The sequence below is a fragment of the Rattus norvegicus genome, chromosome 16 (genome assembly GCF_036323735.1).
Source record: "Rattus norvegicus strain BN/NHsdMcwi chromosome 16, GRCr8, whole genome shotgun sequence".
In the NCBI taxonomy this organism is placed as follows: Eukaryota; Metazoa; Chordata; class Mammalia; order Rodentia; family Muridae; genus Rattus; species Rattus norvegicus.
Genome location: NC_086034.1, coordinates 13,175,884 through 13,192,274, shown reverse-complemented (window position 1 = coordinate 13,192,274; position 16,391 = coordinate 13,175,884). Strand labels below are relative to the sequence as shown.

Genomic DNA, 16,391 nt, shown 5'->3' with positions numbered 1-16,391 from the left:
ATTTAAAATAAAATTAAGTTCTTACAGCTATTTCTTGAGCTTTTATGATGCAGATTTGTAACTACACAATACAGAGAAAATTTCACTATATGTAGATTATATTCCTTATATTGCTATATTTTGATAATTTCCTACCTTTTTTTTTTAGATTTATTCATTTATTATATATAAGTACACTGTAGCTGTCTTCAGATACACCAGAAGAGGGCATCAGATCTCTTTACAGATGGTTGTGAGCCACCATGTGGTTGCTGGGAATTGAACTCAGGACCTCTGGAAAAGCAGTCAGTGCTCTTAACCGCTGAGCCATCTTTCCAGCCCCAATTTCCTACCTTTTGTGCAGAAATAGAAAGCAGGAAAAGTTGGATTATATCTTCAAACCACTTGTTAAGATAAAATAATAGTAGATGACTATCTTTTAAATAAAGTATAACACTGTATTGTTGTCTTTTGACATGATGAGCAATTTGACAAGGAAATCTTTTCCTTTTGTATTAAAAGAAAAATGTCTAAAAAGGCAAGTATTTAAGGAAAAAATAAGTTTGGTTATACTTCATCTTTATCAAATTGATTAATTTTGCCATTACCTGCTTTTTCTTGGTTCTTATAATGCCTTCACAAAATCTAACTAAGTATTTGCTCTCTTTTATTAGTGTCATCCTGTATTAAATCACTCTGTTTACAATGCAGTTAGTTCTCTTATACTTGAAGAACAACTTCAACTGTTTCTCATTCCATTCTCATCATATTGATGGATTACAGACTGATACTTTTGCAGTTACTGAAAGCTTAGTCTTTTATCATTTCAAAGGAGGAAATTGATCGCATAAAAAAAAACCAAGAAAATGCCATCAAACTGGTGAAGAAAACAAACAAAACTCTTCAAGACCTAAAAATGGGAATAGAAGCAGTAAAGAAAACACAATCAGGCTCTCTGCTCCCAAACCCTGTGGGAGAGAGACCTCACCGCCTGGACAGGTGGGCACTCCTGAGGCTGCAGATCATAAGAGACCACCAACACTGCTGACCCCTGCCCACATCCCTGGCCCAAGAGGAAACTGTATATGGACTCTGGGTTCGCCGTAGAGGAGGGCCCAGGAGCAGCAGGTCTGCTGCCTCTGAGACACCGCCAGAACATGAAGGGACCGACCACATACACAGTTCTCTGCACCCAAATCCCGTGGGAGGGAGAGATAAACCTTCAGAGAGGCAGACATGCCTGGGAAACCAGAAGAGACTGCACTCTGCACACATTACTGATTCCAGAGGAAAACACCAAACGCTATCTGGAACCCTGGTGCACGGAAGCTCCCAGAAAGGACAGCACAGATCTTCCTGGTGGCTGTCGCCAAGGAGAGCTCATAAGCAACACGCCACGAGCAAACTTGAGCCTCGGGACCACAGGTAAGACCAACTTTTCTGCTCCAAACGACCTGCCTGGTGAACTCAAGACACAGGACCACAGGAACAGCTGAAGACCTGTAGATAGGAAAAACTACATGCCCAAAAGCAGAACACTCTGTCCCCATAACTGGATGAAAGAAAACAGGAAAATAGGTCTACAGCACTCCTGACACACAGGCTTATAGGACAGTCTAGCCACTGTCAGAAATAGCAGAACAAAGTAACACTAGAGATAATCTGATGGTGAGAGGCAAGCGCAGGAACCCAAGCAACAGACACCAAGATTACATGGCATCATCAGAGCCCAATTCTCCCACCAAAGCAAACACGGAATATCCAAACACATCAGAAAAGCAAGATCTAGCTTCAAAATCATATTTGATCATGATGCTGGAGGACTTCAAGAAAGATGTGAAGAACTCCCTTAGAGAACAAGTAGAAGCCTACAGAGAGGAATCTGAAAAATCCCTAAAAGAATTCCAGGAAAACACAATCAAAAGGTTGAAGGAATTAAAAATGGAAATAGAAGCAATCAAGAAAGAACACATGGAAAGAACCCTGGATATAGAAAACCAAAAGAAGAGACAAGGAGCTATAGATACAAGCTTCACCAACAGAATACAAGAGATGGAAGAGAGAATCTCAGGAGCAGAAGATTCCATAGAAATCATTGACTCAACTGTCAAAGATAATGTAAAGCGAAAAAGCTATTGGTCCAAAATATACAGGAAATCCGGGACTCAATGAGAAGATCAAACCTAAGGATAATAGGTATAGAAGAGAGTGAAGACTCCCAGCTCAAAGGACCAGTAAATATCTTCAACAAAATCATAGAAGAAAACTTCCCTAACCTAAAGAAAGAGATACCCATAAGCATACAAGAAGCCTACAGAACTCCAAATAGATTGGACCAGAAAAGAAACTCCTCCCGTCACATAACAGTCAAAACACAAAATGCAGAAAATAAAGAAAGAATATTAAAAGCAGTAAGGGAAAAAGGTCAAGTAACATATAAAGGCAGACCTCTCAGAATCACACCAGACTTTTCGCCAGAAACTATGAAAGCCAGAAGATCCTGGACAGATGTCATACAGACCCTAAGAGAACACAAATGCCAGCCCAGGTTACTGTATCCTGCAAAACTCTCAATAAACATAGATGGAGAAACCAAGATGTTCCATGACAAAACCAAATTTACACAATATCTTTCTACAAATCCAGCACTACAAAGGATAATAAATGGTTAAGTCCAACATAAGGAGGCAAGATATACCCTAGAAGAAGCAAGAAACTAATCGTCTTGGAAACAAAAAGAAAAGAAAAGCACTCAAACATAACCTCACATCCAAATATGAATATAACAGGAAACAATAATCACTATTCCTTAATATCCCTCAACATCAATGGCCTCAACTCCCCAATAAAAACACATAGATTAACAAACTGGATACGCAACGAGGACCCTGCATTCTGCTGCCTACAGGAAACACACCTCAGAGACAAAGACAGACACTACCTCAGAGTGAAAGGCTGGAAAACAACTTTCCAAGCAAATGGTCGGAAGAGGCAAGCTGGAATAGACATTATAATATCAAAAAAGATAAGGAAGGACACTTCATATTCATCAAAGGAAAAATTCACCAAGATGAAGTATCAATGCTAAATATCTATGCCCCAAATACAAGGGCACCTACATACGTAAAAGAAACCTTACTAAAGCTCAAAACACACATTGCACCTCACACAATAATAGTAGGAGATTTCAACACCCCACTCTCATCAATGAACAGATCATAGAAACAGAAATTAAACAGAGACATAGACAGACTAAGAGAAGTCATGAGCCAAATGGACTTAACGGATATTTATAGAACATTCTATCCTAAAGCAAAAGGATATACCTTCTTCTCAGCTCCTCATGGTACTTTCTCCAAAATTGACCATATAATTGGTCAAAAAACGGGCCTCAACAGGTACAGAAAGATAGAAATAATACCATGCGTGCTATCGGACCACAACGGCCTAAAGCTGGTCTTCAATAACAATAAGGGAAGAATGCCCACATATACGTGGAAGTTGAACAATGCTCTACTCAACGATAACCTGGTCAAGGTAGAAATAAAGAAAGAAATTAAAGACTTTTTACAATTTAATGAAAATGAAGGTACAACATACCCAAACTTATGGGACACAATGAAAGCTGTGCTAAGAGGAAAGCTCATAGTGCTGAGTGCCTGCAGAAAAAAACAGGAAAGAGCATATGTCAGCAGCTTGACAGCACACCTAAAAGCTCTAGAACAAAAAGAAGCAAATACACCCAGGAGGAGTAGAAGGCAGGAAATAATCAAACTCAGAGCTGAAATCAACCAAGTAGAAACAAAAAGGACCATAGAAAGAATCAACAGAACCAAAAGTTGGTTCTTTGAGAAAATCAACAAGATAGATAAACCCTTAGGCAGACTAATTAGAGGACACAGAGAGTGTGTCGAAATTAACAAAATCAGAAATGAAAAGGGAGACATAACTACAGATTCAGAGGAAATTCAAAAAATCATCAGATCTTACTATAAAAGCCTATATTCAACAAAACTTGAAAATCTGCAGGAAATGGACAATTTCTTAGACAGATATCGGGTACCAAAGTTAAATCAGGAACAGATAAACCAGTTAAACAACCCCATAGCGCCTAAGGAAATAGAAGCAGTCATTAAAGGTCTCCCAACCAAAAAGAGCCCAGGTCCAGACGGGTTTAGTGCAGAATTCTATCAGACCTTCATAGAAGACCTCATACCAATATTATCCAAAATATTCCACAAAAGTGAAACAGATGGAGCCCTACCGAATTCCTTCTACGAAGCCACAATTACTCTTATACCTAAACCACATAAAGACCCAACAAAGAAAGAGAACTTCAGACCAATTCCGCTTATGAATATTGACGCAAAAATACTCAATATAATTCTAGCAAACCGAATCCAAGAACACATCAAAACAATCATCTACCATGATCAAGTAGGCTTCATCCCAGGCATGCAGGGATGGTTTAATATGTGGAAAACCATCAACGTGATCCATTATATAAACAAACTGAAAGAACAAAACCACATGATCATTTCATTAGATGCTAAGAAAGCATTTGACAAAATTCAACACCCCTTCATGATAAAAGTCCTGGAAAGAATAGGAATTCAAGGCCCATACCTAAAAAAAAGTAAAAGCCATATACAGCAAACCAGTTGCTAACATTAAACTAAATGGAGAGAAACTTGAAGCAATCCCACGAAAATCAGGGAATAGACAGGGTTGCCCACTCTCCACTACTTATTCAATATAGTTCTTGAAGTTCTAGCCAGAGCAATCACACAACAAAAGGAGGTCAAGGGGATACAGATCGGAAAAGAAGAAGTCAAAATATCACTATTTGCAGATGATATGATAGTATATTTAAGTGATCCCAAAAGTTCCACCAGAGAACTAGTAAAGCTGATAAACAACTTCAGCAAAGTGGCTGGGTATAAAATTAACTCAAATAAATCAGTAGCCTTCCTCTACACAAAAGAGAAACAAGCCAAGAAAGAAATTAGGGAAATGACACCCTTCATAATAGACCCAAATAATATAAAGTACCTCGGTGTGACTTTAACCAAGCAAGTAAAAGATCTGTACAATAAGAAGTTCAAGACTCTGAAGAAAGAAATTGAAGAAGACCTCAGAAGATGGAAAGATCTCCCATGCTCATGGACTGACAGGATCAATATAGTAAAAATGGCCATTTTACCAAAAGCGATCTACAGATTCAATGCAATCCCCATCAAAATACCAATCCAATTCTTCAAAGAGTTAGACAGAACAATTTACAAATTCATCTGGAATAACAAAAAACCCAGGATAGCTAAAACTACCCTCAACAATAAACGGACTTCAGGGGAAATCACTATCCCTGAACTCAAGCAGTATTACAGAGCAATAGTGATAAAAAAAACTGCATGGTATTGGTACAGAGACAGACAGATAGACCAGTGGAACAGAATTGAAAACCCAGAAATGAACCCACACACCTATGGGCACTTGATTTTTGACAAAGGAGCCAAAACCATCAAATGGAAAAAGATAGCATTTTCAGCAAATGGTGCTGGTTCAACTGGAGGTCAACATGTAGAACAATGCAGATCAATCCATGCTTATCACCCTGTACAAAGCTTAAGTCCAAGTGGATCAAGGACCTCCACATCAAACCAGATACTAATAGAAGAAAAACTAGGGAAGCATCTGGAACACATGGGCACTGGAAAAAGTTTCCTGAACAAAACACCAATGGCTTATGCTCTAAGATCAAGAATCGACAAATGGGATCTCATGAAACTGCAAAGCTTCTGTAAGGCAAAGGACACTGTGGTTAGGACAAAATGGCAACCAACAGATTGGGAAAAGATCTTTACCAATCCTACAACAGATAGAGGCCTTATATACAAAATATACAAAGAATTCAAGAAGTTAGATCGCAGGGAGACAAATAACCCTATTAAAAAATGGGGTTCAGAGCTAAACAAAGAATTCACAGCTGAGGAATGCCGAATAGCTGAGAAACACCTAAAGAAATGTTCAACATCTTTAGTCATAAGGGAAATGCAAATCAAAACAACCCTGAGATTTCACCTCACACCAGTGAGAATGGCTAAGATCAAAAACTCAGGTGACAGCAAATGCTGGCAAGGATGTGGAGAAAGAGGAACACTCCTCCATTGTCGGTGGGATTGCAGACTGGTACAACCATTCTGGAAATCAGTCTGGAGGTTCCTCAGAAAATTGGACATTGAACTGCCTGAGGATCCAGCTATACCTTTCTTGGGCATATACCTAAAAGATGCCCCAACATAAAAAAAAGACACGTGCTCCACTATGTTCATCGCAGCCTTATTTATAATAGCCAGAAGCTGGAAAGAACCCAGATGCCCTTCAACAGAGGAATGGATACAGAAAATGTGGTACATCTACACAATGGAATATTACTCAGCTATCAAAAACAATGACTTTATGAAATTCGTAGGCAAATGGTTGGAACTGGAAAATATCATCCTGAGTGAGGTAACCCAATCACAGAAAAACACACATGGTATGCACTCATTTATAAGTGGGTATTAGCCCAAATGCTTGAATTACCCTAGATGCCTAGAACAAATGAAACTCAAGATGGATGATCAAAATGTGAATGCTTCACTCCTTCTTTAAAAGGGGAACAAGAATACCCTTGGCAGAGAAAAAGATTAAAACAGAGGCAGAAGGAACACCCATTCAGAGCCTGCCCCACATGTGGCCCATACATATACAGCCATCCAATTAGACAAGATGGATGAAGCAAAGAAAAGCAGGCTGACAGGAACTGGATGTAGATCTCTCCTAAGAGACACAGCCAGAATACAGCAAATTCAGAGGCGAATGCCAGCAGCAAACCACTGAACTGAGAATAGGACCCCATTGAAGGAATCAGAGAAAGAATTGGAAGAGCTCGAAGGGGCTCGTGACCCCTTATGAACAACAATGCCAAGCAACCAGAGCTTCCCGGGACTAAGCCACTACCTAAAGACTATACATGGACTGACCCTGGACTCTGACCTCATAGGAAGCAATGAATATCCTAGTAAGAGCTCCAGTGGAAGGGGAAGCCCTGCGTCCTGCTAAGACTGAACCCCCAGTGAACTAGATTGTTGGGGGGGGAGGGTGGCAATTGGGGGGAGGATGGGGAGGGAACACCCATAAAGAAGGGGAGTGGGAGGGATTAGGGGATGTTTGTCCGGAAACCAGGCAAGGGAATAACACTCGAAATGTAAATAAGAAATACTCAAGTTAATAAAAAAAAAAGAAAAGAAAAAAAAAAGAAAAGAAAATAAAACACTATCAGAGGGAATCCTGAAAATGGAAAACCTAGGAAAGAGACCAAGGACAAAAGAAACAAGCATCACCAACAGGATACCAGAGATGGAAGAGAGAATGTCAAGCATAAAAGATACAATAGAAGAAATTGATACAATAGACAAAGAAAATGTTAAATATAAAATAAAAATTCATGACACAAAATATCCAAAGAAAATCTGTGATGCTATGAAAAGATCTAACCTCAGAATAATAGAATAGAAGATGAAGAGTCCCAGTTCCAAGAACCAGAAAATATTCTCAAAATCATTGAAGAAAATTTCCCCAAACTAATGCAAGAGATGCCTATAAAGAAACCAAAAAGTTTACAGAACACTAATTACATTAGAGCAGAAAAGAAAATCCTTTCACTACATGATAATCAATACCCTAAATTTACAGAACAAATAAAGATATTAAAGGGAAAGGGGACAAGTAACATACAAAGGCAGAGGCAGACCTACCAGTATTATGCCCGACTTCTCAACAGAGCTTCTGAAGCTAGAAGGGCCTGGACAGTAAACTTACAGCCTCTAAGAAACCAGTTACCAACGTTGACTACTACAACGTTGACACAGCAAAACTCTCAATCACCATAAATGAAGAAAACAAGATACTGTAAGACAAAACAAAATTTAAGCAGTATCCGTTCACAAGTTCAGCCATGCAGAAAATACTTGAAGCAATTCTCCAACACAAGGAGGTTAACTATACACAGGAAATAAATAATTCCAAACCAGCAAAAACACAAAACAACATAAGGAAAGAACACACAAACACATACACACACACACACACACACACACACACACAAACACCACCACCACCACCACCACCAACAACAACAACAACAACAACAACAACAACAACAACAACAACAACAACATCAAAATAACAGGAATTAATAGTCATTGGTCATAATAGCTCTCAAAATCAATGGACTCAACTCACCCATAAAGTGACACTGGCTAAGAGACTGGATGTGAAAACAGGACCCAGTCTTCTGCTGCTTACCAGAAACACACCCTAGCAACAAAGATACAGATTACCTCAGAGCAAAGGCCTGGGAAAAAATTTTCTCAGAAAAAGGATGCAAGAAACAAGCTGGAGAAGCCATTCTAATATCTAATAAAATAGACTTTCAACTAAATGTAATCAAAAGAAATGGGGAAGAATACTTCATGTTCATTAAAGGAAATATCATGTTCATCGAAGGAAATATCTACCAAGATGTCTTAATTCTGAACAACTGTGTTGCAAATGCAAGAGTACCCACACTCATAAAAGAAACATTGCTAAAGCTTAAACTACACATCAAACACAGCAGACTTTGCCACCTTAGAGCATTTTTGGGTGAAGAGGATATAAATAAAGGTACAGACATGATTAATAAGTGCACCGAATAATCATTTGGAAGGCACTGGTCGGTTTGATTAAAAGAGGAAAGGAAGATAAAGAAAGCACAATAGACAACTGTGAGTTGTAATTGTGAATAGAGACCTTATCAAGATAAAGATGCAGATTTAGAAGACCTTTGAGAAGATGGTGGAGTGGGCATAGTAATACAAGCCCTACAAGAGGATTTATGGCTAAAAGGTTGGGGAAATCACAATTCTGTGTCTATGGAATGGTGTGGGGACTAGAAGGAGAGGAGAGGTAACATAAGTAAATAACAAAGAATCGTGGAAGATTGGGACTTTTATTCCTGAAAATACTAACAGTTCTGTAAGAGTTTGAACAAAGGACTCAAGTGATAGAATATGTTTTGAGATAATTCCTTGAAAGATAACTCAAGATCACAAATTAAAAAGTAGGTTAGAGGTAGACAGAAATAAGTGAGAGTAATTTTTTTGTAATCCAGGAAAGCATAGATGACAAATTTAGAATTTCAAGCACAGAAACAGTTACTAGTTGAGTCGGAAATGTACTTTGAAGGTTGAGTCAGTAAAGATTATCTGACGTTTTGATGTAGATGTAAAGTAAAAATGAAATTTAATATAATCTCAATATAAAGGAACAGATAAGATGGGTGGATTACTATATCTAAGATGGGGAAAGAGGAAATTATGACTGAGATGGCAAGGATAAGAAAATCTGTTTCTGGGCATTTATATGGAATTGTCAACTAGTAAAGTAATAAATTGGATGTACTGGTCTAGAATTTAAAATAGCTCTGAATTAGGAGTAGAAATTTGAAACTGTCAGTGCAGAGAAGACATTTAAAGTCCTAGAAATAAATTATCACTTTGTGAAATGCCCCAGAAAACTTTTTAAAAGGAGAATTTACAATGGCCCATCCAGAACCTCTTCACACACATTCCACCTGGATGTTCTGCTGATTTACATGCTCTCCAGGTCTTGGCACCGGGGCCCAGATCAGGTGCACCTGTTGGCACTGACTATTTGGCAGGTGCATATCAACAGCCATGAGGAAGTCACAGAGATGGCAGATTTGGCTCTGAGCACTTGAACCAATTATATACACCCCAGTCTTGGCAGGTTCTCCAGAACAAAGGCAGGGGGCTGCCAAGCTCCCACCTTGATAGTGAGAAGGCACACCATGACTTGACTAATGAGGATGCTGCACTCCAAAAACAGTCTGTCTTATCAGTTTATGACCAAAAGGGAAAATAATACTGAGAAATCTATAGAGCACCTTCAAATATGTTTATTATAAAATGTCAAATATCCTACTAATAACTAAATACTGATTGCTAATGTCTAAGTATTTTCCAAAAAAACAAAAGCCATAATAAACATGATCTGGGTAGCAAGGGAAATAACAGAGGAAAGCAGAAATGATTCAAGAATAGAAAAGATTGGAGAGGATCCATGTTCTGGAAAACATTACAGTATTGTTGGCTTTACCTACACAGATTGTGGGTTTAAGTGAATTCAAATTCATGATGGGAGAGGGGAAGAGTCCAAAAGCAAGTAGAACTGAGGCTCAAAGTCACCTGAGAATGGATGTGCCTAAGTCCAGCAGTCAGCACTGAATGTACAGCATAGACCTGTGCTTACTGTAGCCTGATATATGTTGGCTCTGGCTTAAGGTGGCATCTGGCAAGGAGTCCCTGACTCAACCTTTCCCAACTGTCACTAAAAGTGTCTATGAACAGCCTCAGAAAAAACATCAAAATTCAAATCCAAGCCACAGAGAGTCAGTTTTAAAGCTACACAAGAAGCTATGTCAGGAGAAGAGAGTCCACAAATACAAAACCAAAGAGGTTGGACACAACAGTTTACCTTCTCTGTTTGATGGCAGGTACAATGGCATCTCTCTCACATCATAGGGTTCCCAGACCTTGGAAGGCAAGACTGTAACTAAAAGAATCTGGAAGCTTTCTGACTGTGAGATGTTTGCCTTCTGAAGCATCCTGAGCAGTCTTTCATCTTCTCATATCTACCACCCATCAAGATTAAAGGAAAAAACTCGTAAGCATTCAGTTCACCTTTCCAGAGATATGACTGTGTACATGCGTCCTCCCTCCCTACCCCCTCTCTCATACTCCAATTCTACTCTCATTTTCATCCCCTCTGTTTTATTTTGCCTTTAGTTCAGCTCCTGCCACACTCAACTGTATTCGTTGCTTGGTTTTCGTCCTTTCTTCCTTTTTTATGTTCAGTTAACACATAATTATATCTATTCATAAGGAAGTTTGATATTTTAATACATGCTTACCATGTGGAATGATCCAATCAGTGCAATTAGCACATCCATCACCTTATACGCTCCTCTTATCTTTGTGGTAAAAACATTCAAAATTCTCTCTTCTATCTATTTTGACATACATAGTAAATTATTGTCAACTACAGTCACCTTCCTGCGCTCCAGAAAACTAAAACTTAATACTCCTGTCTAATTGTAATTTTGTACCACCTCCTCCTACCCTCCCTAATGAGACAGTCACCAAGAATCAAGGTCACATGATACTGAGCTTGAAAAGCATCACTAACAAGAGTAGGCACTGAGTTGACTGGTGTTCAGGGACCAGCCTCTAGGTCCTAGGAATCAAGAGCTTTTCCTAGACAAAGGCAGATTACAGCAGGAGATACACAGCTAGGAATCACCCTGATTGTAGCCATGAGACACCTGGTCAAATAAAACTAGTTACAAGACTGGACTGAGAATCTCCTGATTTAATTTAGTGATAACCTTCTCCATGTCAGAGCCTATGAGTAAGGAATAGATGCAAGAATATAAGAGGACAGGAAGGTTGAGCCAAGCCAGACCCTCAGTGGTTCTCTACTGCTAAATGATAAATTGCACACTCCCTCACCTGCCTCAGGGAGCCCTGGAAGATCTGGTTCTGCCTGTCATTCCTAAAGACCCCTATAGACACATGATTCATTACACTGAATCAGATTCATCCACAACTAACTTCTGCCCAAAGCACTCAATGATTCTTTCTTCTCACTGATAGTGAAAATGAGATGTGTATCATCCTCCTACACTTCATTCTTGCTACTTGGCACCTACCACCTTCTGCAAAGTCAGTGCCTTTCACAGATCCAGCTCACAGAAGACAGAGATGCGGACTAAAGGATACAGGGAACTGTGTGTGAACTCTGCTAAGCTGTTGAAAATCATTAGCATGACTTGTAAGTGGGGCTAGGGAATTTCTTGGTACAAAGAATTGAAGAGGCCTTGAGGACTAGGGCTTGAACTTTGACTGTTTTTCATTTCAGCCTATAAATCTATATACCTTTCCTAGAAATTTCCATCTTCTCTATCTTTAAGGTAGGAAGATGACAGGTGCCACAGGCTGTCACTGAGGAATGTTTATGAAAAGAACCCAGGGCTTAAAATGTGTGACACTTGAGTGTAATTTTTTAACTCCAAGAGACAGCGCATATGAAAAATATTTTCTTATTTTATTACCTCTGTGTATAAATAAATAGATATGAGGCAATTTGATTTATTGGGAAAACCATAAGCTTGGATTAACTGACTTGGTTTCAAATTCTAGCTCTGCTATTTAGTGAGGAAGTGGGGTAAAGGGTTATAAAATTGAGATCTTGTACTATATCCCACAGAGTTATAAGAATCATTGACAAATCAGTGGACCATACCTCATTCTCACCTGGGCTGATACCATGTATTAAATTAATATATATCCCATCTTCCTGCATCAGAAATTATCCTTTGCCCTTCTATGGCATGCTTTATTCTAACATCTCAAGATCATTTCTTTTAATGTTTTCAAAATTTGTTATTTTATTTTATGTGTATGGGCATTTTGCCTATATGGATATTTGGGTACCATGCATGTGTCTGGTACACAGGATCCCTAGAACTGGAGCTACAGATGGCTGGGAGCTGCCTCGTTGTTGCTGAAAATTGAACTCTGCCCTCTAGAAAAACAGTGCTTTTAACCACTGAACCATCTTTCCAGTCCTAGAGGATCATTATTTAACATGAAATTAAATTCATAGCAGGCCACAAACTTCCATAAGAAAGTTGCCTTTATTTATTTACTATTGAATCAAGAAGGTGACTGCTGACATCCATCACTGGCTACAGCCAAGGATGTTAATTTTCATTCCAGATCCAAAGATGCTGTGAAATGCTTTAGAGATCGCTGGTGCCTTTAGCCTTTGTGTCTTTTGAAGGTTGTATGTTACTTCCAAATGCATTGTGATAGTGAAAGGTGGGGTCTATAGGATCTGATAAAGTGACATAGGCTCCTCCTTGTGAATAATCAGGAGGCTGGGTTGATTACCATGGGAATGATTTTGTAATGCAAAGATATATTGTCACCTCTTTAAGCTCTCTTGATAATTTTCTGTGTTAAAATGCATAAGACCTCCACCCCTAGAAGAATTGCAGATATGGCTGCTGTGACACATGTATGTCAACAGGTGGCAGAGCGTACAGAGGTCATGTCTATGCTTGGTGTTCTGAAGATGAATATTTGAGTAATTAGTGGCATAGCATTCCCTGGAAAAAATGACATTGAGGTGACCGCCACTCTGGCACCACACAGGCCCACGGGGGGCCTGGAGAGACAGACCATGCTGGAGATGACCCCTGTCCTGTGCATGATCAAGCATATCACCCCTGAGACCATGTCTGAGACAACGCAGACTCTCAGAGACCCCAAGCACCACTGAGAGGATCAAGTAAGTGGTGGAGAAATAGAAGAGAAAAAGAAACAAAAGAATATGGGCGCAATGAAGAGAGGCAGAACTGGAGACCGGAGGGTAGTGAGGTAGTGCTTAATGTAAGCAGCAGGTGATGCCACCTGGGTCCATGGTGGGATCCAAGCCTAGGCTACCACCAGGACCCATATCTTGGTTCGTGGTCCTGCAGTAGCAGAGATATGTTACAACAAGAGGCCAGGAAGATATCCCTGGTCTGTGCTGATGCCCAAAACCATATGGATGTCTACAGGCTGTGTAGAACTGGTCCCACCCCTCACAATGGCATTGTGGGAGAGTTGGCCTTGGCTGCATAAGAGTAGGAGAACTGACCCTACCCCTAGCCAGCTACAGTCCTGCAGAGAGTGGCACGACACATTTCAGGAGTTGTGAGTGGGCCAGCACACTAGGATATGAGTATGGGAGACCTGGCCCTGCTATTCATTTCCTGTGCAACGGCATGGACAAGGGGGAGATACCCTCCTATCTTCAGTCCCCCTTGACCCTCACCACCTGCATCAATCTGGACACCTGGCTCTGGGTTCATGAGAGGAGAGCTGTTCCTGCCCCTCATCAACTGCAACACTTGAGAAGATAGGCCCTGCACATCACATGGGCAACACAGTAGAGCTGACACTGGATGTGGGGTTTGTGGATGAGCTGGGCCCAAAGGTGTGAGTGTGGGAGAGTTGACCCTGCCTCTTGTCTGCTGTGCAGTGGCATCAGCAAGGGATAGATCCCTTCTCCTCCCTTTTGTTCTCACTATTTATGGCAGGCAGGTGAACCCGGGGTTATGAGAGTGAGAGAACTGACCATGTCCCTTCTCACTAGCTGCAACCCTAAGGAGAATGGCCCCTGAACCTCACCTGGACATCAAAGTAGATTTGGCCCTGGTAGAAAGTTCCTGGTAAGCCTTCCTCTAGGGCATGCAAACAGGAGAACAAGTGGGCTGACAATCTCAGATAGCTCTCAGGGCCAGACCCAGGGCTTTGAATTGGCCCACCCCAGCATCTAGTCTATCAGTGAACTGCTGGAGTGCATGAGAGGCATAGTCCCACAGGTCTAAAATTATGGGATTGCTATGACACAGGGCAACAGCAGAATATCTGAAAGGAATCCCAATGAGGTTCCAATATTGATGGAGTAACAGAACTCAGAAGCCTTGTACCAGACGAATGAATCATTGCAATGAACATTTGCAAGCAAACAAGTGTGGACAAAATGGTATCCTGTGGAAAACACTGTGACACACTACAGCTCACAATGAGATTTGTTTTTCTCTGTTGGGGTGGGAGGTTGCAAGGATGTAGGGCAGGTGTGCGGGGATGAGGAGAAGAGTGGGATTGGAGTGCATGTTTTTAAAGTACCCAGTCTTAGAGTTTATGTAATAGCAACACACACACACACACACACACACACACACACACACCACCACCACCACCACCACCACCACCACCACCACCACCACCACACACATGTATGTGGTGTGTGTGTGGGGGGGGGGTGCATGTGACATTTAAAAACAATCCACACTATTGCCAGCTATGCTCTAGTAACTCGGTCCCCATGTGTCGGCTGGCGAACTCACAGTTTGCTTGCTGTGTAACCTTCTCTCATTCCCAACCAACCCGCCCTGTAGTTAGCTGTCACAAATGCCCATAACCCAGTGAAATCAATTTATCAGTCAAATTTTATCAGTAAATTCTCCATCCATAAAACACACACACAATGAACTCAGAGCCAATTGATATTGATATAAGCTACCTACATAGATTGGAGAAATTGTCCAGTATTTTTCCGTCCCTTCTATGATATTCATAACTACATGTGGCTATTTAAAGCCATGTGGATCAGGTTTGTCCTTTCCTTCCTCCATCTTTTCTCCTTTCTGTCTTTTCTGTCCTTCTCTGTCCCATCTCTAAAACTCTCAGCCTACTTTTTCCACTGCCCAGTCACAGGCCTTATCTAGTGCCTGCCTTCACTTGCATATAGACAGCAATCCATACATATGCAAAAAACAACAAAAATAATGAGGATGGGTCAGGCATGGTACATACCTTTAATTTCAGCAGTCAGAAGGCAGAGGCAAGAAGATCTCTGTGAGCTCAAGAACAGAGCTCTACATAGCAGGTTTCATACTAGCCAGGGCTGCACTGTAAAACCATGTCCAAAAAAAAAAAAAAAAGAAAAAGAAAAAGAAAAAGGAAGGAGGAGGAGGAGTGGTAGTGAGGGGAGAGGGAAAGAGAAGGGGAGAAAGAAAATGAGAAGAGGTTCACAAATGTGATGTGGAGGGTAAGACATGGTTTTACTTCAAGCTGTTAATGACCTGTATTGACCATAGCCGAGGCGTGATGACAACAGCCTCCTCATTAGCAAAACTTTCCCCCTGATTAGTCTAGAAAGTTCAGAGAGAAATGTAAATGCAAGTTAGATAAGTTTAGGTAAAAGAAACCTCAGAGAGCTGAGACTATAAAAGAAAAGCGCATTGCAAGTGCACAGGTTGGAAATAGAGCAGATCCTACAAGGTGGAGTGTGTACATATCTGCTCGTGTGTCATCCTGTAAAAATGATGCCACCAGGCTTGAGCTTAGCAGAGCTCACCCAGCTGAACAAGGCAATGGTATTTACAAGTGCCATTGTCAAAACAAGGACCAGAGGGGTCAATCAGCCACTGGCCTCTCTCAGAGTTGGTGCTGGAACAACCAAAGCAGACCTATTTGTCCCTTCTGCTTAGTCAGCCTATAGTCACTCTGCTATTTCCCTCTCCTTTCTTCCTACTGAATATGACTATGGCTTCTCTTTTAAGTATAAGGCTGTCCGTCTTCTAGGAAGTAGTCTCTCAGTTTACCCTGAAAGGTGTAACCATGCTTTAAGCCAGCCTTACCCTCCAAAAGCCTGCTCTCAAGAAGCTGGTTACCAGATGACTTCTGCATGCT

The 16,391-nt window shown here is 40.6% G+C and overlaps 1 non-coding gene across 1 annotated transcript; it reads left to right on the top strand.

Annotated features, from left to right (window-relative positions):
* The first annotated feature begins 13,122 nt into the window (after window positions 1-13,122).
* LOC120097616 (small nucleolar RNA SNORA17) lies at window positions 13,123-13,253 on the top strand. Its single transcript, XR_005495179.1, has one exon. It is a non-coding gene; the product is annotated as a small nucleolar RNA SNORA17 (small nucleolar RNA).
* The last annotated feature ends 3,138 nt before the right edge of the window (window positions 13,254-16,391 follow it).